We start from the raw sequence: 21,831 nt of genomic DNA on the forward strand, positions 1-21,831 counted from the left end.
AGCGGGGGGGGAGAGAGAGAGGACATCGGAACGGGGGACAGAGAGAGGACATCAGAGCACAGGGAGAGAGAGAGGACATCGGAGCGGGGGGAGAGGACATCGGAGCGGGAGCGAGAGAGACAGTTGACATCGGAGCGGGAGAGAGAGAGAGGACATCGGAGCGGGAGGGAGAGAGAGAGGACATCGGAGCGGGAGGGAGAGAGAGAGGACATCGGAGCGCGGGGAGAGAGAGAGGACATCGGAGCGGGGGAGAGAGAGAGGACATCGGAGCTGGGAGAGAGAGCGGACATCGGAGCGGGAGGGAGAGGACATCGGAGCGTGAGGGAGAGAGAGAGGGCATCGGAGCGGGAGGGAGAGGACATCGGAGCGTGAGGGAGAGAGAGAGTACATCGGAGCGGGAGGGAGAGAGAGAGGACATCGGAGCGGGAGGGAGAGAGAGAGGACATCGGAGCGGGAGGGAGAGAGAGAGGACATTGGAGCGGGGGAGAGAGAGAGGACATCAAAGCGGGGGAAGAGAGAGAGGACATCGGAGCGGGGGGGTGAGAGAGAGGACATCGGAGCGGGTGAGTCTGAGAGGACATCGGAGCGGATGGGAGAGAGAGAGGACATCGGAGCAGGGGAGAGAGAGAGGACAACGAAGCAGGGGAAGAGAGAGAGGACATCGGAGCGGGGGGGTGAGAGAGAGGACATTGGAGCGGGGGGTGAGAGAGAGGACATCGGAGTGGGAGGGAGAGAGAGAGGACATCGGAGTGGGAGGGAGAGAGAGAGGACATCGGAGCGGGAGGGAGAGAGAGAGGACATTGGAGCGGGGGAGAGACAGAGAGGACATCGGAGTGGGAGGGAGAGGACATTGGAGCGGGAGGGAGAGAGAGGACATCGGAGTGGGAGGGAGAGACAGAGGACATCGGAGCTGGAGGGAGAGGACATCGGAGCGTGAGGGAGAGAGAGGACATCGGAGTGGGAGGGAGAGACAGAGGACATCGGAGCGGGGTGGAGATAGAGATTGGATATCGGAGCAGGAGGGAGAGAGAGAGGACATCGGAGCGGGGGAGAGAGAGAGGACATCGGAGCAGGGGAGACAGAGAGGACATCGGATCGGGAGGGAGAGAGAGAGGACATCGGAGCGGGGAGAGAGAGGACATCGGACCGGGGGGAGAGAGAGAGGACATCGGAGTGCGGGGGAGAGAGCGAGGACATCGGAGCGGGGCAGAGAGGACATCGGAGTGGGGGAGATAGAGAGAGGACATCAGAGCGGGGGGGAGAGAGCGGATATCGGAGCGGGGGAGAGAGCGAGAGGACATCAGAGCGGGGAGAGAGAGAGGACATCGGAGCGGGGGAGAGAGAGGACATCGGAGCGGGGAGACAGAGCGGACATCGGAGCGGGAGGGAGAGAGAGGGAGGACGTCGGAGCGGGGGAGAGAGAGAGAGGACATTGGAGCGGGGGAGAGAGAGAGAGGACATCGGAGCGGGAGGGAGAGAGAGAGGACATCGGAGCGGGGGAGAGAGAGGACATCGGAGCGGGAGGGAGAGAAAGAGGACATCGGAGCGGGAGGGAGAGAGAGAGAGGACAGCGGAGCGGGGGGGAGAGAGAGGACATCGCAGCGGGAGGGAGAGAGAGGACATCGGAGCGGGAGGGAGAGAGAGGACATCGGAGCGGGAGGGAGAGAGAGAGAGGACTTCGGAGCGGGGAGAGAGAGAGGACATCGGAGCGGGGGAGAGAGAGGACATCGGAGCGGGGAGACAGAGCGGACATCGGAGCGGGAGGGGAGAGAGAGGGAGGACGTCGGAGCGGGAGGGAGAGAGAGAGGACATCGGAGCGGGGGGAGAGAGAGGACATCGGAGTGGGAGGGAGAGAAAGAGGACATCGGAGCGGGAGGGAGAGGATATCGGAGCGTGAGGGAGAGAGAGAGGACATCGGAGCAGGAGGGAGAGGACATCGGAGCGTGAGGGAGAGAGAGAGGACATCGGAACGGGAGGGAGAGGACATCGGAGCGTGAGGGAGAGAGAGAGGACATCGGAGCAGGAGGGAGAGGACATCGGAGCGTGAGGGAGAGAGAGAGAGGACATCGGAGCGGGGGGGAGAGGACATCGGAGCGTGAGGGAGAGAGGGAGGACATCGGAGCGGTGAGAGAGAGGACATCGGAGCGGGAGGGAGAGAGAGAGGACATCGGAGCAGGGGGGGAGAGAGAGAGGACATCGGAGCGGGAGGGAGAGAGAGAGGACATCGTAGCAGGGGGGAGAGAGAGAGGACATCGGAGCGGGAGGGAGAGAGAGGACATCGGAGCGGGAGGGAGAGAGAGAGGACATCGGAGCGGGAGGGAGAGAGAGAGGACATCGTAGCAGGGGGGAGAGAGAGAGGACATCGGAGCGGGAGGGAGAGAGAGGACATCGGAGCGGGGAGAGAGAGAGAGGACATCAGAGCGGGAGGGAGAGGACATCGGAGCGTGAGGGAGAGAGAGGACATCGGAGCAGGGAGAGAGAGAGGACATTGGAGCGGGTAGAGAGAGAGGACCTCAGAGCGGGGGAGAGAGAGGACATCGGAGCGGGAGGGAGAGAGAGAGGAAATCGGAGCGGGGGAAAGAGAGAGGACATCGGAGCGGGAGGGAGAGGACATCGGAGCGGGACGGAGAGAGAGAGGACATCGGAGCAGGAGGGAGGGAGAGAGGACATCGGAGCGGGAGGGAGTGAGAGAGGATATCGGAGCGGGGGGGGGAGCGAGAGAGGACATCGGAGCGGGAGGGAGAGAGAGAGGACATCAGAGCGGGAGGGAGAGAGAGGGAGGACGTCGGAGCGGGGGAGAGAGAGAGAAGACATTGGAGCGGGGGAGAGAGAGAGAGGATATTGGAGCGGGGGGAGAGAGAGAGAGGACATTGGAGCGGGAGGGAGAGAGAGAGGACATCGGAGCGGGGGAGAGAGAGACATCGGAGCGGGAGGGAGAGAAAGAGGACATCGGAGCGGGAGGGAGAGGATATCGGAGCGTGAGGGAGAGAGAGAGGATGTCGGAGCAGGAGGGAGAGGACATCGGAGCGTGAGGGAGAGAGAGAGGACATCGGAACGGGAGGGAGAGGACATCGGAGCGTGAGGGAGAGAGAGAGGACATCGGAGCAGGAGGGAGAGGACATCGGAGCGTGAGGGAGAGAGAGAGAAGACATCGGAGCGGGGGGGAGAGGACATCGGAGCGTGAGGGAGAGAGGGAGGACATCGGAGCGGGAGAGAGAGGACATCGGAGCGGGAGGGAGAGAGAGAGGACATCGGAGCAGGGGGGAGAGAGAGAGGACATCGGAGCGGGGGGGTGAGAGAGAGGACATCGGAGCGGGTGAGTCTGAGAGGACATCGGAGCGGATGGGAGAGAGAGAGGACATCGGAGCAGGGGAGAGAGAGAGGACAACGAAGCAGGGGAAGAGAGAGAGGACATCGGAGCGGGGGGGTGAGAGAGAGGACATTGGAGCGGGGGGTGAGAGAGAGGACATCGGAGTGGGAGGGAGAGAGAGACGACATCGGAGCGGGAGGGAGAGAGAGAGGACATCGGAGCGGGAGGGAGAGAGAGAGGACATTGGAGCGGGGGAGAGACAGAGAGGACATCGGAGTGGGAGGGAGAGGACGTTGGAGCGGGAGGGAGAGAGAGGACATCGGAGTGGGAGGGAGAGACAGAGGACATCGGAGCGGGAGGGAGAGGACATCGGAGCGTGAGGGAGAGAGAGGACATCGGAGTGGGAGGGAGAGACAGAGGACATCGGAGCGGGGTGGAGATAGAGATTGGATATCGGAGCAGGAGGGAGAGAGAGAGGACATCGGAGCGGGGGAGAGAGAGAGGACATCGGAGCAGGGGAGACAGAGAGGACATCGGATCGGGAGGGAGAGAGAGAGGACATCGGAGCGGGGAGAGAGAGGACATCGGAGCGGGGGGAGAGAGAGAGGACATCGGAGTGCGGGGGAGAGAGCGAGGACATCGGAGCGGGGCAGAGAGGACATCGGAGTGGGGGAGGGAGAGAGAGGACATCGGAGCGGGAGGGAGAGAGAGAGAGGACTTCGGAGCGGGGGAGAGAGAGAGGACATCGGAGCGGGGGAGAGAGAGGACATCGGAGCGGGGAGACAGAGCGGACATCGGAGCGGGAGGGAGAGAGAGGGAGGACGTCGGAGCGGGAGGGAGAGAGAGAGGACATCGGAGCGGGGGAGAGAGAGGACATCGGAGCGGGAGGGAGAGAGAGGGGAGGACGTCGGAGCGGAGGGGAGAGAGAGAGGACATCGGAGCGGGGGGGGGAGCGAGAGAGGACATCGGAGCGGGAGGGAGTGAGAGAGGATATCGGAGCGGGGGGGGAGCGAGAGAGGACATCGGAGCGGGAGGGAGAGAGAGAGGACATCAGAGCGGGAGGGAGAGAGAGGGAGGACGTCGGAGCGGGGGAGAGAGAGAGAAGACATTGGAGCGGGGGAGAGAGAGAGAGGATATTGGAGCGGGGGGAGAGAGAGAGAGGACATTGGAGCGGGAGGGAGAGAGAGAGGACATCGGAGCGGGGGAGAGAGAGGACATCGGAGCGGGAGGGAGAGAAAGAGGACATCGGAGCGGGAGGGAGAGGATATCGGAGCGTGAGGGAGAGAGAGAGGATGTCGGAGCAGGAGGGAGAGGACATCGGAGCGTGAGGGAGAGAGAGAGGACATCGGAACGGGAGGGAGAGGACATCGGAGCGTGAGGGAGAGAGAGAGGACATCGGAGCAGGAGGGAGAGGACATCGGAGCGTGAGGGAGAGAGAGAGAAGACATCGGAGCGGGGGGGAGAGGACATCGGAGCGTGAGGGAGAGAGGGAGGACATCGGAGCGGGAGAGAGAGGACATCGGAGCGGGAGGGAGAGAGAGAGGACATCGGAGCAGGGGGGAGAGAGAGAGGACATCGGAGCGGGGGGGTGAGAGAGAGGACATCGGAGCGGGTGAGTCTGAGAGGACATCGGAGCGGATGGGAGAGAGAGAGGACAACGAAGCAGGGGAAGAGAGAGAGGACATCGGAGCGGGGGGGTGAGAGAGAGGACATTGGAGCGGGGGGTGAGAGAGAGGACATTGGAGCGGGGGGTGAGAGAGAGGACATTGGAGCGGGGGGTGAGAGAGAGGACATCGGAGCGGGAGGGAGAGAGAGACGACATCGGAGCGGGAGGGAGAGAGAGAGGACATCGGAGCGGGAGGGAGAGAGAGAGGACATCGGAGCAGGGGAGAGAGAGAGGACAACGAAGCAGGGGAAGAGAGAGAGGACATCGGAGCGGGGGGGTGAGAGAGAGGACATTGGAGCGGGGGGTGAGAGAGAGGACATCGGAGTGGGAGGGAGAGAGAGACGACATCGGAGCGGGAGGGAGAGAGAGAGGACATCGGAGCGGGAGGGAGAGAGAGAGGACATTGGAGCGGGGGAGAGACAGAGAGGACATCGGAGTGGGAGGGAGAGGACGTTGGAGCGGGAGGAGAGAGAGGACATCGGAGTGGGAGGGAGAGACAGAGGACATCGGAGCGGGAGGGAGAGGACATCGGAGCGTGAGGGAGAGAGAGGACATCGGAGTGGGAGGGAGAGACAGAGGACATCGGAGCGGGGTGGAGATAGAGATTGGATATCGGAGCAGGAGGGAGAGAGAGAGGACATCGGAGCGGGGGAGAGAGAGAGGACATCGGAGCAGGGGAGACAGAGAGGACATCGGATCGGGAGGGAGAGAGAGAGGACATCGGAGCGGGGAGAGAGAGGACATCGGAGCGGGGGGAGAGAGAGAGGACATCGGAGTGCGGGGGAGAGAGCGAGGACATCGGAGCGGGGCAGAGAGGACATCGGAGTGGGGGAGGGAGAGAGAGGACATCGGAGCGGGAGGGAGAGAGAGAGAGGACTTCGGAGCGGGGAGAGAGAGAGGACATCGGAGCGGGGGAGAGAGAGGACATCGGAGCGGGGAGACAGAGCGGACATCGGAGCGGGAGGGAGAGAGAGGGAGGACGTCGGAGCGGGAGGGAGAGAGAGAGGACATCGGAGCGGGGGAGAGAGAGGACATCGGAGTGGGAGGGAGAGAAAGAGGACATCGGAGCGGGAGGGAGAGGATATCGGAGCGTGAGGGAGAGAGAGAGGACATCGGAACGGGAGGGAGAGGACATCGGAGCGTGAGGGAGAGAGAGAGGACATCGGAGCAGGAGGGAGAGGACATCGGAGCGTGAGGGAGAGAGAGAGAGGACATCGGAGCGGGGGGGGAGAGGACATCGGAGCGTGAGGGAGAGAGGGAGGACATCGGAGCGGGAGAGAGAGGACATCGGAGCGGGAGGGAGAGAGAGAGGACATCGTAGCAGGGGGGAGAGAGAGAGGACATCGGAGCGGGAGGGAGAGAGAGGACATCGGAGCGGGAGGGAGAGAGAGAGGACATCGGAGCGGGAGGGAGAGAGAGAGGACATCGTAGCAGGGGGGAGAGAGAGAGGACATCGGAGCGGGAGGGAGAGAGAGGACATCGGAGCGGGGAGAGAGAGAGAGGACATCAGAGCGGGAGGGAGAGGACATCGGAGCGTGAGGGAGAGAGAGGACATCGGAGCAGGGAGAGAGAGAGGACATTGGAGACGGGGGGAGAGAGAGAGGAAATCGGAGCGGGGGAAAGAGAGAGGACATCGGAGCGGGAGGGAGAGGACATCGGAGCGGGACGGAGAGAGAGAGGTCATCGGAGCAGGAGGGAGGGAGAGAGGACATCGGAGCGGGAGGGAGTGAGAGAGGATATCGGAGCGGGGGGGGGAGCGAGAGAGGACATCGGAGCGGGAGGGAGAGAGAGAGGACATCAGAGCGGGAGGGAGAGAGAGGGAGGACGTCGGAGCGGGGGAGAGAGAGAGAAGACATTGGAGCGGGGGAGAGAGAGAGAGGACATTGGAGCGGGGGGAGAGAGAGAGAGGACATTGGAGCGGGAGGGAGAGAGAGAGGACATCGGAGCGGGGGAGAGAGAGGACATCGGAGCGGGAGGGAGAGAAAGAGGACATCGGAGCGGGAGGGAGAGGATATCGGAGCGTGAGGGAGAGAGAGAGGATATCGGAGCAGGAGGGAGAGGACATCGGAGCGTGAGGGAGAGAGAGAGGACATCGGAACGGGAGGGAGAGGACATCGGAGCGTGAGGGAGAGAGAGAGGACATCGGAGCAGGAGGGAGAGGACATCGGAGCGTGAGGGAGAGAGAGAGAAGACATCGGAGCGGGGGGGAGAGGACATCGGAGCGTGAGGGAGAGAGGGAGGACATCGGAGCGGGAGAGAGAGGACATCGGAGCGGGAGGGAGAGAGAGAGGACATCGGAGCAGGGGGGAGAGAGAGAGGACATCGGAGCGGGGGGGTGAGAGAGAGGACATCGGAGCGGGTGAGTCTGAGAGGACATCGGAGCGGATGGGAGAGAGAGAGGACATCGGAGCAGGGGAGAGAGAGAGGACAACGAAGCAGGGGAAGAGAGAGAGGACATCGGAGCGGGGGGGTGAGAGAGAGGACATTGGAGCGGGGGGTGAGAGAGAGGACATCGGAGTGGGAGGGAGAGAGAGAGGACATCGGAGCGGGAGGGAGAGAGAGAGGACATCGGAGCGGGAGGGAGAGAGAGAGGACATTGGAGCGGGGGAGAGACAGAGAGGACATCGGAGTGGGAGGGAGAGGACGTTGGAGCGGGAGGGAGAGAGAGGACATCGGAGTGGGAGGGAGAGACAGAGGACATCGGAGCGGGAGGGAGAGGACATCGGAGCGTGAGGGAGAGAGAGGACATCGGAGTGGGAGGGAGAGACAGAGGACATCGGAGCGGGGTGGAGATAGAGATTGGATATCGGAGCAGGAGGGAGAGAGAGAGGACATCGGAGCGGGGGAGAGAGAGAGGACATCGGAGCAGGGGAGACAGAGAGGACATCGGATCGGGAGGGAGAGAGAGAGGACATCGGAGCGGGGAGAGAGAGGACATCGGAGCGGGGGGAGAGAGAGAGGACATCGGAGTGCGGGGGAGAGAGCGAGGACATCGGAGCGGGGCAGAGAGGACATCGGAGTGGGGGAGATAGAGAGAGGACATCGGAGCGGGGGAGAGAGAGGACATCGGAGCGGGGAGACAGAGCGGACATCGGAGCGGGAGGGAGAGAGAGGGAGGACGTCGGAGCGGGGGAGAGAGAGAGAGGACATTGGAGCGGGGGAGAGAGAGAGAGGACATTGGAGCGGGAGGGAGAGAGAGAGGACATCGGAGCGGGGGAGAGAGAGGACATCGGAGCGGGAGGGAGAGAAAGAGGACATCGGAGCGGGAGGGAGAGGATATCGGAGCGTGAGGGAGAGAGAGAGGACATCGGAGCAGGAGGGAGAGGACATCGGAGCGTGAGGGAGAGAGAGAGGACATCGGAATGGGAGGGAGAGGACATCGGAGCGTGAGGGAGAGAGAGAGGACATCGGAGCAGGAGGGAGAGGACATCGGAGCGTGAGGGAGAGAGAGAGAGGACATCGGAGCGGGGGGGAGAGGACATCGGAGCGTGAGGGAAAGAGGGAGGACATCGGAGCGGGAGAGAGAGGACATCGGAGCGGGAGGGAGAGAGAGAGGACATCGGAGCAGGGGGGAGAGAGAGAGGACATCGGAGCGGGAGGGAGAGAGAGAGGACATCGTAGCAGGGGGGAGAGAGAGAGGACATCGGAGCGGGAGGGAGAGAGAGGACATCGGAGCGGGAGGGAGAGAGAGAGGACATCGGAGCGGGAGGGAGAGAGAGAGGACATCGTAGCAGGGGGGAGAGAGAGAGGACATCGGAGCGGGAGGGAGAGAGAGGACATCGGAGCGGGGAGAGAGAGAGAGGACATCAGAGCGGGGGACAGAGGACATCAAAGCAGGAGGGAGAGAGAGGACATCGGAGCAGGGAGAGAGAGAGGACATTGGAGCGGGGAGAGAGAGAGGACCTCAGAGCGGGGGGGGAGAGAGAGAGGACCTCAGAGCGGGGGAGAGAGAGGACATCGGAGCGGGAGGGAGAGAGAGAGGAAATCGGAGCGGGGGAGAGAGAGAGGACATCGGAGCGGGAGGGAGAGGACATCGGAGCGTGAGGGAGAGAGAGAGGACATCGGAGCGGGAGGGAGAGAGAGAGAGGACATCGGAGCGGGAGGGAGAGGACATCGGAGCATGAGGGAGAGAGAGAGGACATCGGAGCAGGAGGGAGAGGACATCGGAGCGTGAGGGAGAGAGAGAGAGGACATCGGAGCGGGGGGGAGAGGACATCGGAGCGTGAGGAAGAGAGGGAGGACTTCGGAGCGGGACGGAGAGAGAGAGGACATCGGAGCAGGAGGGAGGGAGAGAGGACATCGGAGCGGGAGGGAGTGAGAGAGGATATCGGAGCGGGGGGGGAGCGAGAGAGGACATCGGAGCGGGAGGGAGAGAGAGAGGACATCAGAGCGGGAGGGAGAGAGAGAGGACATCGGAGCGGGAGGGAGAGAGAGAGGACATCGGAGCAGGGGGGAGAGAGAGAGGACATCGGATCGGGAGGGAGAGAGAGAGGACATCGTAGCAGGGGGGAGAGAGAGAGGACATCGGAGCGGGAGGGAGAGAGAGGACATCGGAGTGGGAGGGAGAGAGAGAGGACATCGGAGCGGGTGGGAGAGAGAGGACATCGGAGCGGGAGGGAGAGAGAGAGGACATCGGAGCGGGAGGGAGTGAGAGAGGACATTGGAGCGGGAGGAGAGAGAGAGGACATCGGAGCGGGAGGGAGAGAGAGAGGACATCGGAACGGGGAAGAGAGAGAGGACATCGGAGCGGGGGGAGAGAGAGAGGACATCGGAGCGGGGCAAGAGAGAGAGGACATCGGAGCAGGGGGAGAAAGAGAGAGGACATTGGAGCTGGAGGGAGAGAGAGAGGACATCGGAGCGGGGAGAGAGAGGACATCGGAGCGGGGAGAGAGAGGACATCGGAGCGGGGGGAGAGAGAGAGCACATCAGAGTAGGGGAGATAGGACATCGGAGCGTGGGAGGTAGAGAGAGGACATCGGAGCGGGGGGGAGAGAGCGGACATCGGAGCGGGGGAGAGAGCGAGAAGACATCAGAGCGGGGGGAGAGGATATCGGAGCAGGAGGGAGAGAGAGAAAGGACATTGGAGCGGGAGGGAGAGAGAGAGAGGCCGTCGGAGCGGGGGAGAGAGAGAGAGGACATTGGAGCGGGGGAGAGAGAGAGAGGACATCGGAGCGGGAGGGAGAGAGAGAGGACATCGGAGCGGGGGAGAGAGAGGACATCGGAGCGGGAGGGAGAGAAAGAGGACATCGGAGCGGGAGTGAGAGGACATCGGAGCGTGAGGGAGAGAGAGAGGACATCGGAGCGTGAGGGAGAGAGAGAGAGGACATCGGAGCGGGGGGGAGAGGACATCGGAGCGTGAGGGAGAGAGGGAGGACATCGGAGCGGGAGGGAGAGGACATCGGAGCGTGAGGGAGAGAGAGAGGACATCGGAGCGTGAGGGAGAGAGAGAGGACATCGGAGCGGGAGGGAGAGGACATCGGAGCGTGAGGGAGAGAGGGAGGACATCGGAGCGGGAGGGAGAGAGAGAGAGGACATCGGAGCGGGGGGGAGAGAGAGAGAGGACATCGGAGCGGGGGGGAGAGAGAGAGAGGACATCGGAGCGGGGGGAGAGAGAGAGAGGACATCGGAGCGGGATGGAGAGAGAGAGGACATCGGAGCGGGAGGGAGATGACATCGGAGCGGGAGGGAGAGAGAGAGGACATCGGAGCGGGAGGGAGAGGACATCGGAGCGTGAGGGAGAGAGAGAGGACATCGGAGCGGGGGGAGAGAGAGATTGGATATCGGAGCAGGAGGGAGAGAGGGAGAGGACATCGGAGCGGGGTGAGAGGACATCGGAGCGGGAGGGAGAGAGAGGACAGCGGAGCGGGGGGGCAGAGGGAGGACATCAGAGCGGGAGGGAGAAACAGAGGACATCGGAGCGGGAGGGAGAGAGAGAGGACATCGGAGCGGGGGGAGAGAGAGGACATCGGAGCGGGGGGGAGAGAGAAAGAGGACTTCGGAGCGGGGAGAGAGAGAGGACATCGGAGCGGGAGGGAGAGAGAGAGGACAGTGGAGCGGGGGGAGAGAGAGGACATCGGAGCGGGGGAGTGAGAGAGGACATCGGAGCGGGGGGAGAGACAGATTGGATATCGGAGCAGGAGGGAGAGAGAGAGGACATCGGAGCGGGGGGGAGAGAGAGAGGACATCGGAGTGGGGGAGAGAGAGAGGACATCGGAGCGGGGGGGAGAGAGAAAGAGGACTTCGGAGCGGGGAGAGAGAGAGGACATCGGAGCGGGAGGGAGAGAGAGAGGACAGTGGAGCGGGGGGAGAGAGAGGACATCGGAGCGGGGGAGTGAGAGAGGACATCGGAGCGGGGGGAGAGACAGATTGGATATCGGAGCAGGAGGGAGAGAGAGAGGACATCGGAGCGGGGGGGAGAGAGAGAGGACATCGGAGCGGGGGAGAGAGGACATCGGAGTGGGGGAGATAGAGAGATAACATCAGAGCGGGGGGGAGAGAGCGGACATCGGAGCGGGGGGAGAGGATATCGGAGCTGGAGGGAGAGGGGGAGAGGACATCGGTGCGGGGGGAAGAGAGAGAGGACATCAGAGCGGGGGAGAGAGAGAGAGAGGACTTTGGAGCGGGGAGAGAGAGAGGACATCGGAGCGGGGGAGAGAGAGGACATCGGAGCGGGGAGAGAGAGAGGACATCGGAGCGGGGGGGAGAGAGAGAGAGGACTTCGGAGCGGGGAGAGAGAGAGGACATCGGAGCGGGGAGACAGAGCGGACATCGGAGCGGGAGGGAGAGAGAGAAAGGACATCGGAGCGGGGGAGAGAGAGAGAGGACATTGGAGCGGGGGAGAGAGAGAGAGGACATCGGAGCGGGAGGGAGAGAGAGAGGACATCGGAGCGGGGGAGAGAGAGGACATCGGAGCGGGAGGGAGAGAAAGAGGACATCGGAGCAGGAGGGAGAGGACATCGGAGCGTGAGGGAGAGAGAGAGGACATCGGAGCGGGAGGGAGAGGACATCGGAGCGTGAGGGAGAGAGAGAGGACATCGGAGCAGGAGGGAGAGGACATCGGAGCGGGACGGAGAGAGAGAGGCCATCAGAGCGGGGAAGAGAGAGAGGACATCGGAGCGGGAGGGAGAGAGAGAGAGGACATCGGAGCGGGAGGGAGTGGACATCGGAGCGGGAGGAGAGAGAGAGAGGACATCGGAGCAGGAGGGAGAGAGAGAGAGGACATCGGAGCGGGAGGGAGAGGACATCGGAGCGTGAGGGAGAGAGAGAGGACATCAGAGCGGGAGGGAGAGAGAGAGGACATCGGAGCGGGGGGGAGAGAGAGAGAGGACATCGGAGCGGGGGGGAGAGAGAGAGAGGACATTGGAGCGGGAGGGAGAGGAAATCGGAGCGTGAGGGAGAGAGAGAGGACATCGGAGCAGGAGGGAGAGGACATCGGAGCGTGAGGGAGAGAGAGAGAGGACATCGGAGCGGGGGGCAGAGGACATCGGAGCGTGAGGAGAGAGGGAGGACATCGGAGCAGGAGGGAGAGGATATCGGAGCGTGAGGGAGAGAGAGGACATCGGAGCGGGGGGAGAGAGAGAGGACATCGGAGCGGGGAGAGAGAGAGAGGACATTGGAGCGGGGAAAGAGAGAGAGGACATCGGAGCGGGTGAGAGAGAGAGGACATCGGAGCGGGGGGAGAGAGAGAAGACATCGGAGCGGGGGGAGAGAGAGAGAGGACATCGAACCGGGACGGAGAGAGAGAGGACATCAGAGCGGGAGGGAGAGAGAGAGGACATCGGAGTGGGGGAGAAAGAGAGGACATCGGAGCGGGGGGAGAGAAAGAGGACATCGGAGAGGGGGAGAAAGAGAGGACATCGGAGCGGGAGGGAGAGAGAGAGGACATCGGAGCACGGGGGAGAGAGAGAGGACGTCGGAGCGGGGGAGAGAGGACATCGGAGCGCGGGAGATAGAGAGAGGACCTCGGAGCGGGGGGGAGAGAGCGGACATCGGAGCGGGGGAGAGAGAGAGAGGACATCAGAGCGGGAGGGAGCGAGAGAAAGGACATCGGAGCGGGAGGGAGAGAGAGAGGACATCGGAGCGGGGATGAGAGAGAGGACATCGGAGCGGGAGGGAGAGGACATCGGAGCGGGGGGAGAGAGAGAGGCCATCGGAGCGGGGGAGAAAGAGAGGACATCGGAGCGGGAGGGAGAGAGAGAGGACATCGGAGCGGGGGGAGAGAGAGAGGACATCGGGAGCGGGAGGGAGAGAGAGAGGACATCGGAATGGGAGGGAGAGAGAGAGAGGAAATCGGAGCGGGGGAGAGAGAGAGGACATCGGAGCGGGAGGGAGAGATAGAGAGGACATCGGAGCGGGGGAGAGAGAGAGGACATCGAAGCGGGAGGGAGAGGGAGAGGACATCGGAACGGGGAAGAGAGAGAGGACATCGGCGCGGGGGGAGAAAGAGAGTGGACATTGGAGCTGGAGGGAGAGAGAGAGGACATCGGAGCGGGGAGAGAGAGAGAGGACATCAGAGCGGGTGAGAGAGGACATCAAAGCAGGAGGGAGAGAGATGACATCGGAGCAGGGGGGAGAGAGAGGACATCGGAGCAGGGAGAGAGAGAGGACATTGGAGCGGGGAGAGAGAGAGGACATCGGAGCGGGGGAGAGAGAGGACATCGGAGCGGGAGGGAGAGAGAGAGGACATCGGAGCGGGGGAGAGAGAGAGGACATCGGAGCGGGAGGGAGAGGACATCGGAGCGTGAGGGAGAGAGAGAGGACATCGGAGCGGGAGGGAGAGAGAGAGGACATCGGAGCGCGGGAGAGAGGACATCGGAGTGGGGGAGATAGAGAGATGACATCAGAGCGGGGGGGAGAGAGCGGACATCGGAGCGGGGGGAGAGGATATCGGAGCTGGAGGGGGAGGGGGAGAGGACATCGGTGCGGGGGGAAGAGAGAGAGGACATCAGAGCGGGGGAGAGAGAGAGAGAGGACTTCGGAGCGGGGAGAGAGAGAGGACATCGGAGCGGGGGGGAGAGAGAGAGAGGACTTCGGAATGGGGAGAGAGAGAGGACATCGGAGCGGGGGGGAGAGAGAGAGAGGACTTCGGAGCGGGGAGAGAGAGAGGACATCGGAGCGGGGAGACAGAGCGGACATCGGAGCGGGAGGGAGAGAGAGAAAGGACATCGGAACGGGGGAGAGAGAGAGAGGACATTGGAGCGGGGGAGAGAGAGAGAGGACATCGGAGCGGGAGGGAGAGAGAGAGGACATCGGAGCGGGGGAGAGAGAGGACATCGGAGCGGGAGGGAGAGAAAGAGGACATCGGAGCAGGAGGGAGAGGACATCGGAGCATGAGGGAGAGAGAGAGGACATCGTAGTGGGAGCGAGAGGACATCGGAGCGTGAGGGAGAGAGAGAGGACATCGGAGCGGGAGGGAGAGGACATCGGAGCGTGAGGGAGAGAGAGAGGACATCGGAGCAGGAGGGAGAGGACATCGGAGCGGGACGGAGAGAGAGAGGCCATCAGAGCGGGGAAGAGAGAGAGGACATCGGAGCGGGAGGGAGAGAGAGAGAGGACATCGGAGCGGGAGGGAGTGGACATCGGAGCGGGAGGAGAGAGAGAGAGGACATCGGAGCAGGAGGGAGAGAGAGAGAGGGCATCGGAGCGGGAGGGAGAGGACATCGGAGCGTGAGGGAGAGAGAGAGGACATCGGAGCGGGAGGGAGAGAGAGAGGACATCGGAGTGGGAAGGAGAGAGAGAGAGGACATCGGAGCGGGGGGGAGAGAGAGAGGACATTGGAGCGGGAGGGAGAGGACATCGGAGCGTGAGGGAGAGAGAGAGAACATCGGAGCAGGAGGGAGAGGACATCGGAGCGTGAGGGAGAGAGAGAGAGGACATTGGAGCGGGGGGGAAAGAGAGAGGACATTGGAGCGGGGGGGAGAGGACATCGGAGCGTGAGGGAGAGAGGGAGGACATCGGAGCAGGAGGGAGAGGATATCGGAGCGTGAGGGAGAGAGAGGACATCGGAGCGGGGGGAGAGAGAGAGGACATCGGAGCGGGGGGGAGAGAGAGAGGACATTGGAGCGGGGGGGAGAGGACATCGGAGCGTGAGGGAGAGAGGGAGGACATCGGAGCAGGAGGGAGAGGATATCGGAGCGTGAGGGAGAGAGAGGACATCGGAGCGGGGGGAGAGAGAGAGGACATCGGAGCGGGGAGAGAGAGAGAGGACATTGGAGCGGGGAAAGAGAGAGAGGACATCGGAGCGGGGGAGAGAGAGAGGACATCGGTGCGGGGGGAGAGAGAGAGGACATCGGAGCGGGGGGAGAGAGAGAGAGGACATCGAACCGGGACGGAGAGAGAGAGGACATCGGAGCGGGAGGGAGAGAGAGAGGACATCGGAGTGGGGGAGAAAGAGAGGACATCGGAGCGGGGGGAGAGAAAGAGGACATCGGAGAGGGGGAGAAAGAGAGGACATCGGAGCGGGAGGGAGAGAGAGAGGACATCGGAGCACGGGGGAGAGAGAGAGGACGTCGGAGCGGGGGAGAGAGGACATCGGAGCGCGGGAGATAGAGAGAGGACCTCGGAGCGGGGGAGAGAGGACATTGGAGCGCGGGAGAGAGAGCACATCGGAGCGGGGGGAGAGAGAGAGGACATCGGAGCACGGGGGAGAGAGAGAGGACGTCGGAGCGGGGGAGAGAGGACATCGGAGCGCGGGAGATAGAGAGAGGACCTCGGAGCGGGGGGGAGAGAGCGGACATCGGAGCGGGGGAGAGAGAGAGAGGACATCAGAGCGGGAGGGAGAGAGAGAAAGGACATCGGAGCGGGAGGGAGAGAGAGAGGACATCGGAGCTGGGATGAGAGAGAGGACATCGGAGCGGGAGGGAGAGGACATCGGAGCGGGGGGAGAGAGAGAGGACATCGGAGCGGGGGAGAGAGAGAGGACATCGGAGCGGGAGGGAGAGAGAGAGGACATCGGAGCGGGAGGGAGAGAGAGAGGACATCGGAGCGGGGGGAGAGAGAGAGGACATCGGGAGTGGGAGGGAGAGAGAGAGGACATCGGAACGGGAGGGAGAGAGAGAGAGGAAATCGGAGCGGGGGAGAGAGAGAGGACATCGGAGCGGGAGCGAGAGATAGAGAGGACATCGGAGCGGGGGAGAGAGAGAGGACATCGGAGCGGGAGGGAGAGGGAGAGGACATCGGAACGGGGAAGAGAGAGAGGACATCGGCGCGGGGGGAGAAAGAGTGTGGACATTGGAGCTGGAGGGAGAGAGAGAGGACATCGGAGCGGGGAGAGAGAGAGAGGACATCAGAGCGGGGGAGAGAGGACATCAAAGCAGGAGGGAGAGAGATGACATCGGAGCAGGGGTGAGAGAGAGGACATCGGAGCAGGGAGAGAGAGAGGACATTGGAGCGGGGAGAGAGAGAGGACATCGGAGCGGGGGAGAGAGAGGACATCGGAGCGGGAGGGAGAGAGAGAGGAAATCGGAGCGGGGGAGAGAGAGAGGACATCGGAGCGGGAGGGAGAGGACATCGGAGCGTGAGGGAGAGAGAGAGGACATCGGAGCGGGAGGGAGAGAGAGAGAGGACATCGGAGCAGGAGGGAGAGGACATCGGAGCGGGAGGGATAGAGAGAGTACATCGGAGTGGGAACGAGAGAGAGAGAGAGGACATCGGAGCGGGGGGGAGAGAGAGAGGACATCGGAGCAGGAGGGAGAGGACATCGGAGAGTGAGGGAGAGAGAGAGAGGACATCGGAGCGGGGGGGAGAGGACATCGGAGCGTGAGGGAGAGAGGGAGGACATCGGAGCGGGACGGAGAGAGAGAGAGGACATCGGAGCGGGGGGGAGAGAGAGAGGACATCGGAGCAGGAGGGAGAGGACATCGGAGCAGGGAGAGAGAGAGGACATTGGAGCGGGTAGAGAGAGAGGACCTCAGAGCGGGGGAGAGAGAGGACATCGGAGCGGGAGGGAGAGAGAGAGGAAATCGGAGCGGGGGAAAGAGAGAGGACATCGGAGCGGGAGGGAGAGGACATCGGAGCGGGACGGAGAGAGAGAGGACATCGGAGCAGGAGGGAGGGAGAGAGGACATCGGAGCGGGAGGGAGTGAGAGAGGATATCGGAGCGGGGGGGGAGCGAGAGAGGACATCGGAGCGGGAGGGAGAGAGAGAGGACATCAGAGCGGGAGGGAGAGAGAGGGAGGACGTCGGAGCGGGGGAGAGAGAGAGAAGACATTGGAGCGGGGGAGAGAGAGAGAGGACATTGGAGCGGGGGGAGAGAGAGAGAGGACATTGGAGCGGGAGGGAGAGAGAGAGGACATCGGAGCGGGGGAGAGAGAGGACATCGGAGCGGGAGGGAGAGAAAGAGGACATCGGAGCGGGAGGGAGAGGATATCGGAGCGTGAGGGAGAGAGAGAGGATATCGGAGCAGGAGGGAGAGGACATCGGAGCGTGAGGGAGAGAGAGAGGACATCGGAACGGGAGGGAGAGGACATCGGAGCGTGAGGGAGAGAGAGAGGACATCGGAGCAGGAGGGAGAGGACATCGGAGCGTGAGGGAGAGAGAGAGAAGACATCGGAGCGGGGGGGAGAGGACATCGGAGCGTGAGGGAGAGAGGGAGGACATCGGAGCGGGAGAGAGAGGACATCGGAGCGGGAGGGAGAGAGAGAGGACATCGGAGCAGGGGGGAGAGAGAGAGGACATCGGAGCGGGGGGGTGAGAGAGAGGACATCGGAGCGGGTGAGTCTGAGAGGACATCGGAGCGGATGGGAGAGAGAGAGGACATCGGAGCAGGGGAGAGAGAGAGGACAACGAAGCAGGGGAAGAGAGAGAGGACATCGGAGCGGGGGGGTGAGAGAGAGGACATTGGAGCGGGGGGTGAGAGAGAGGACATCGGAGTGGGAGGGAGAGAGAGAGGACATCGGAGCGGGAGGGAGAGAGAGAGGACATCGGAGCGGGAGGGAGAGAGAGAGGACATTGGAGCGGGGGAGAGACAGAGAGGACATCGGAGTGGGAGGGAGAGGACGTTGGAGCGGGAGGGAGAGAGAGGACATCGGAGTGGGAGGGAGAGACAGAGGACATCGGAGCGGGAGGGAGAGGACATCGGAGCGTGAGGGAGAGAGAGGACATCGGAGTGGGAGGGAGAGACAGAGGACATCGGAGCGGGGTGGAGATAGAGATTGGATATCGGAGCAGGAGGGAGAGAGAGAGGACATCGGAGCGGGGGAGAGAGAGAGGACATCGGAGCAGGGGAGACAGAGAGGACATCGGATCGGGAGGGAGAGAGAGAGGACATCGGAGCGGGGAGAGAGAGGACATCGGAGCGGGGGGAGAGAGAGAGGACATCGGAGTGCGGGGGAGAGAGCGAGGACATCGGAGCGGGGCAGAGAGGACATCGGAGTGGGGGAGATAGAGAGAGGACATCGGAGCGGGGGAGAGAGAGGACATCGGAGCGGGGAGACAGAGCGGACATCGGAGCGGGAGGGAGAGAGAGGGAGGACGTCGGAGCGGGGGAGAGAGAGAGAGGACATTGGAGCGGGGGAGAGAGAGAGAGGACATTGGAGCGGGAGGGAGAGAGAGAGGACATCGGAGCGGGGGAGAGAGAGGACATCGGAGCGGGAGGGAGAGAAAGAGGACATCGGAGCGGGAGGGAGAGGATATCGGAGCGTGAGGGAGAGAGAGAGGACATCGGAGCAGGAGGGAGAGGACATCGGAGCGTGAGGGAGAGAGAGAGGACATCGGAATGGGAGGGAGAGGACATCGGAGCGTGAGGGAGAGAGAGAGGACATCGGAGCAGGAGGGAGAGGACATCGGAGCGTGAGGGAGAGAGAGAGAGGACATCGGAGCGGGGGGGAGAGGACATCGGAGCGTGAGGGAAAGAGGGAGGACATCGGAGCGGGAGAGAGAGGACATCGGAGCGGGAGGGAGAGAGAGAGGACATCGGAGCAGGGGGGAGAGAGAGAGGACATCGGAGCGGGAGGGAGAGAGAGAGGACATCGTAGCAGGGGGGAGAGAGAGAGGACATCGGAGCGGGAGGGAGAGAGAGGACATCGGAGCGGGAGGGAGAGAGAGAGGACATCGGAGCGGGAGGGAGAGAGAGAGGACATCGTAGCAGGGGGGAGAGAGAGAGGACATCGGAGCGGGAGGGAGAGAGAGGACATCGGAGCGGGGAGAGAGAGAGAGGACATCAGAGCGGGGGACAGAGGACATCAAAGCAGGAGGGAGAGAGAGGACATCGGAGCAGGGAGAGAGAGAGGACATTGGAGCGGGGAGAGAGAGAGGACCTCAGAGCGGGGGGGGAGAGAGAGAGGACCTCAGAGCGGGGGAGAGAGAGGACATCGGAGCGGGAGGGAGAGAGAGAGGAAATCGGAGCGGGGGAGAGAGAGAGGACATCGGAGCGGGAGGGAGAGGACATCGGAGCGTGAGGGAGAGAGAGAGGACATCGGAGCGGGAGGGAGAGAGAGAGAGGACATCGGAGCGGGAGGGAGAGGACATCGGAGCATGAGGGAGAGAGAGAGGACATCGGAGCAGGAGGGAGAGGACATCGGAGCGTGAGGGAGAGAGAGAGAGGACATCGGAGCGGGGGGGAGAGGACATCGGAGCGTGAGGAAGAGAGGGAGGACTTCGGAGCGGGACGGAGAGAGAGAGGACATCGGAGCAGGAGGGAGGGAGAGAGGACATCGGAGCGGGAGGGAGTGAGAGAGGATATCGGAGCGGGGGGGGAGCGAGAGAGGACATCGGAGCGGGAGGGAGAGAGAGAGGACATCAGAGCGGGAGGGAGAGAGAGAGGACATCGGAGCGGGAGGGAGAGAGAGAGGACATCGGAGCAGGGGGGAGAGAGAGAGGACATCGGATCGGGAGGGAGAGAGAGAGGACATCGTAGCAGGGGGGAGAGAGAGAGGACATCGGAGCGGGAGGGAGAGAGAGGACATCGGAGTGGGAGGGAGAGAGAGAGGACATCGGAGCGGGTGGGAGAGAGAGGACATCGGAGCGGGAGGGAGAGAGAGAGGACATCGGAGCGGGAGGGAGTGAGAGAGGACATTGGAGCGGGAGGAGAGAGAGAGGACATCGGAGCGGGAGGGAGAGAGAGAGGACATCGGAACGGGGAAGAGAGAGAGGACATCGGAGCGGGGGGAGAGAGAGAGGACATCGGAGCGGGGCAAGAGAGAGAGGACATCGGAGCAGGGGGAGAAAGAGAGAGGACATTGGAGCTGGAGGGAGAGAGAGAGGACATCGGAGCGGGGAGAGAGAGGACATCGGAGCGGGGAGAGAGAGGACATCGGAGCGGGGGGAGAGAGAGAGCACATCAGAGTAGGGGAGATAGGACATCGGAGCGTGGGAGGTAGAGAGAGGACATCGGAGCGGGGGGGAGAGAGCGGACATCGGAGCGGGGGAGAGAGCGAGAAGACATCAGAGCGGGGGGAGAGGATATCGGAGCAGGAGGGAGAGAGAGAAAGGACATTGGAGCGGGAGGGAGAGAGAGAGAGGCCGTCGGAGCGGGGGAGAGAGAGAGAGGACATTGGAGCGGGGGAGAGAGAGAGAGGACATCGGAGCGGGAGGGAGAGAGAGAGGACATCGGAGCGGGGGAGAGAGAGGACATCGGAGCGGGAGGGAGAGAAAGAGGACATCGGAGCGGGAGTGAGAGGACATCGGAGCGTGAGGGAGAGAGAGAGGACATCGGAGCGTGAGGGAGAGAGAGAGAGGACATCGGAGCGGGGGGGAGAGGACATCGGAGCGTGAGGGAGAGAGGGAGGACATCGGAGCGGGAGGGAGAGGACATCGGAGCGTGAGGGAGAGAGAGAGGACATCGGAGCGTGAGGGAGAGAGAGAGGACATCGGAGCGGGAGGGAGAGGACATCGGAGCGTGAGGGAGAGAGGGAGGACATCGGAGCGGGAGGGAGAGAGAGAGAGGACATCGGAGCGGGGGGGAGAGAGAGAGAGGACATCGGAGCGGGGGGGAGAGTGAGAGAGGACATCGGAGCGGGGGGAGAGAGAGAGAGGACATCGGAGCGGGATGGAGAGAGAGAGGACATCGGAGCGGGAGGGAGATGACATCGGAGCGGGAGGGAGAGAGAGAGGACATCGGAGCGGGAGGGAGAGGACATCGGAGCGTGAGGGAGAGAGAGAGGACATCGGAGCGGGGGGAGAGAGAGATTGGATATCGGAGCAGGAGGGAGAGAGGGAGAGGACATCGGAGCGGGGTGAGAGGACATCGGAGCGGGAGGGAGAGAGAGGACAGCGGAGCGGGGGGGCAGAGGGAGGACATCAGAGCGGGAGGGAGAAACAGAGGACATCGGAGCGGGAGGGAGAGAGAGAGGACATCGGAGCGGGGGGAGAGAGAGGACATCGGAGCGGGGGGGAGAGAGAAAGAGGACTTCGGAGCGGGGAGAGAGAGAGGACATCGGAGCGGGAGGGAGAGAGAGAGGACAGTGGAGCGGGGGGAGAGAGAGGACATCGGAGCGGGGGAGTGAGAGAGGACATCGGAGCGGGGGGAGAGACAGATTGGATATCGGAGCAGGAGGGAGAGAGAGAGGACATCGGAGCGGGGGGGAGAGAGAGAGGACATCGGAGCGGGGGAGAGAGAGAGGACATCGGAGCGGGGGGGAGAGAGAAAGAGGACTTCGGAGCGGGGAGAGAGAGAGGACATCGGAGCGGGAGGGAGAGAGAGAGGACAGTGGAGCGGGGGGAGAGAGAGGACATCGGAGCGGGGGAGTGAGAGAGGACATCGGAGCGGGGGGAGAGACAGATTGGATATCGGAGCAGGAGGGAGAGAGAGAGGACATCGGAGCGGGGGGGAGAGAGAGAGGACATCGGAGCGGGGGAGAGAGGACATCGGAGTGGGGGAGATAGAGAGATAACATCAGAGCGGGGGGGAGAGAGCGGA

The sequence above is a fragment of the Somniosus microcephalus genome, chromosome 3 (genome assembly GCF_052327205.1).
Source record: "Somniosus microcephalus isolate GS21.2 chromosome 3, FLI_Smic_1.0, whole genome shotgun sequence".
NCBI classification, from domain to species: Eukaryota; Metazoa; Chordata; class Chondrichthyes; order Squaliformes; family Somniosidae; genus Somniosus; species Somniosus microcephalus.